General features: G+C 44.7%; 1 non-coding gene across 1 annotated transcript; it reads left to right on the top strand.

Annotated features, from left to right (window-relative positions):
* The first annotated feature begins 2494 nt into the window (after positions 1 to 2494).
* On the top strand, positions 2495 to 2577 carry TRNAL-UAA (transfer RNA leucine (anticodon UAA)). The gene has a single exon. It is a non-coding gene; the product is annotated as a tRNA-Leu (tRNA).
* The last annotated feature ends 867 nt before the right edge of the window (positions 2578 to 3444 follow it).

Below are 3444 nucleotides of genomic sequence, written 5' to 3'. Positions count from 1 at the left end.
ATTTCTCAGATTCAGCACTTTGACTTCTCTCATTACAGACACAAGCCAGCTGCGAAGTAGAGACTGAGAGTAAAACTTCCCTGAAGTTATGATATACGGGGTTTGGGGTTCTGCCTTAACTAGTATAAAATGAATTACATTATATCTAAGCTTGCAACAGTACAAAAACGTAGTGACTTGAAATGCTACCAGTAGCTATTCTGAAAGCAAGCTGAGCTAGTCTCTGAGATTTGTATGAGTGTAAATCAAAGCCTTTAGACTCTCTCACTGCAAAACTGTCAGATGCTAAATGGATTTACAGTCTATTTCAGCACTGCAGGCAGCTCCCATATTTAACAATATCTTAAAATGCTTCAGAAATTCCTCCCAATAATTCTGTGGTCAAGAGTGAAATACGGAACTGTAGGGACCAGTTCTTCAGCTTGCATAAGCTGATGAAGCATCACTGACTTCGGAAGAGTTTAAATTAAAAAAAAGGTGGGGAATGAAATTAATATACTTGAACCTCTTTAATCCGGCAACCCTGGGAAACAGGGAGGGAAGGGGATAGGAGTAGGGCGCTTCATGTCCCCCATTGCTCCCATGGTGGGAGCAGCAGGGAAAAGCCTCCGGCAGAGCACATGGCTCTACTGCCCTTCCCTCAGCTGGCAGAGGTGTGTGTGTGGGGGGGGGAGAGGGACGGCAGTGCACAGAGCCACTTCTGTCTCCTCCTGCCAGGGTCCAAACCAGGGGTGTTCCCGAATTAAGGATGCCCGAGTACAGAGGTTGTAAAAGGCATCAGAGTAAAATCAACATAAGCCTGATATTGATCTCACTCACAACAGTGTGAGGCAGGAGTAGCTCCCCTGAAGTTTATGAAGTTACTGGAGCAGGTCAAAAATTTTCTGTCAAAACTATTTTTAAGCAAAAATGCATTTTAGCTAAAAATGAATATTGACAAAATTGTGTGTGGGGGGGAGGTAATCACAGAAAACCCTCAATGTGAAATTTTTTGAAAACTGCAAAAATAGAAAAGAAAAATTAACAAAAACAAGGTCAAAATTTGTCATGGGGTGGGGCAGGGGAACTATTCCTCAGCCACCTCTAGAACTGATGCTAGTATAAAATCATTTTTGATACCTTCCAAATAGTCCCTTGGTCTACTTTGGAAATTCAAGGACCTAGTCTGAGAGTCATTGCATTTTTAATATACAAAAGTGGCTTATTTATTTTCCATATATTAAAGTTGATGAGACAAAAATAACATACATGAGTATATTAAAATATATATTATAATATAGCATCTTAGCTGTGTAATATCACCACTGCTCTCTGCATGGGGAAGATGAACTATAACACAGAACTTTGTTAGACGCTAATAATAATGAGCTAGGTAGAGACACTGGATTTTGGGCTTATTACCATAACCCCTAACAATCTCTCCCAACCTGCCTTTTTTCCCTGCCCTTTCTTCCCCTTCCCCCATGACTAAAGGGGTGTTAGCAGGTCACCTCACCTTAAATGGTTCTCTGAAATTCGTTTTAACAATTTACACTAAACAATCTTGTAATTAGTGGAAACAGTTTGAGTGGGTTTCCCAGACCTAAGAAAGACCTCAGTGTACGCTCCAAAGCTTACCTCTCTCAGCCCTGGTCTACACTAGGGCTTTATTTTGAAATAACCACCCTTAGGTTGAATTTATAAGAAGAGCATCCACACTACCAAACCCATTATTTTGAAATAACGGGCCACTTATTTCAAAATCTGTACTCCTGCTTTCCTCGGGGAATAATGCTAGTTTTGAAATAGTTATTTCAAAATAGCGGTAGTGTGGACACTCGGGTGCCACTATTTTGAAATAACTACTCCCCGGAGTAATTCGAACTAATTACTCCCTGTGCTTCCTGGGGCTCTAAATTAAGGCAGTGCATCCACATTAAGGGAGCCTGCCTCAGACTCATTTCAAGGCTTCCCCAAAGTGGGGACACACTAGTTCGATTTTGTAAAATTGGGAGTTATTAAGTCGAATTCGGTTATTTTGCAATAGCTTCCTAGTGTAGAAATGGCCTCATTGTCAGAAATGGCCTCATTGATCCAATGAAAAAAAATCCTCACCATCTTGTTTCTAGATCATAATTTCTCTACCTGAGTTCACAACCCCCCACAGGTTGCAGAACATCGTTAAAAGCGTCTCTCTTCTCTTTCTTTTGTCGGGGAATTGGAACACCTTGCAACTCCTTTCTTATGATTCATAACACTTGCTACTGCTTAGTAGTGAATAGTTTCTGAGCTCCCTCTAGTGGAAGATCTATTCTTTGCAGTTTAAGCCAGTCCGTGTTTTCCTTGCTAGCTTTTCTTTTTGCTTTTCCAGGCATTTCTTGGGAAACTATCCCACTGCCCTTTACTTCTCACTTCCTTTTGAATGTGTTGATTTACCAGAGCAAGCCCACTCCTGGAGCGGCGTACACCAGACCAACTCCCACTGAAGAATTAGCTGAAGTTGTTTGTGTTATGCACCAGGATAGCCGAGTGGTTAAGGTTTTGGACTTAAGATCCAATAGGCCTATGCCTACGTGGGTTCAAGCCCCATTACTGGTAACTCCTGTCTATTCGAGGGTGATTAAATACTAGAATGCGTTACCTAGCAAGGTTGTGGGTTCACCACCATGAGAGATTTAAAAGCAGGTTAGAGAGGGTATCTATCAGGGATGATATAGTTGGCACTTGGTCCTGCCCTTAGCTTGAAGGACTTGATTTGATGACCTCTTGGGGTCCCCTCCAATTCTATGTGCCTGTGATACAGTCTCATGGGGAAAATATTCAGATTAGAGGCTGCAGAAGTGTTCAAATGCTGTATCAGGATTTATAAGCCATTTTTGATGGGGGGACATTCCAAGAATTTGATAAGTGGCTGAGGGCCGCACTCTTCCATGATATTAATGGCGGAGGTGCAGGGTCTGGGATGGAGGTTGGGTGCAGAAGAGAGCTTGTAGTGAGGGATTGGAGTGGAGGAGAGGGGGGTTGGGTGAAGGAGGGAGTTGGGATCTGGTGCAGGGGCTGGGAGGAGGTGCAGGAAGGGGGCAAAGGGTTTGAGTTATGTGGGGTATGGCTGCAGGAGTGGGGGGTAGAAGGCTGGGGGGAGGAAGGGGTTGGGGTGCCAAAGGCAGACTCTGGCTGGGAGACTTACCTGGGCGACTCCCGGTCAGCAGCCCAGCACATTCTCAGGGAGGCTTCTTGCCTGCCACGTCCCCACACTGGCTGCAGGGGCCATGTGGGTCTGTGAATAGCTGCGAGCCTCAGACACGGGGGAGAGGTGCTTTGCGCATTTTCTTCAAACAGGCAGTTCCCACTGGCTGGTTTCCCTGGTTCAAAGACAAACAGGGCCCCACAGCCGCTTTTCTGAGCCGTGTGCAAGGGCGGCGCGAGCCTGCCTGAGACTCCCCGTTGGGTACACACAGGCTGGAT

Source organism: Pelodiscus sinensis, chromosome 28 (genome assembly GCF_049634645.1).
Source record: "Pelodiscus sinensis isolate JC-2024 chromosome 28, ASM4963464v1, whole genome shotgun sequence".
In the NCBI taxonomy this organism is placed as follows: Eukaryota; Metazoa; Chordata; order Testudines; family Trionychidae; genus Pelodiscus; species Pelodiscus sinensis.
The sequence above is the reverse complement of the archived record's forward strand: the minus strand, read 5'-3'. Positions and strand labels throughout refer to the sequence as shown.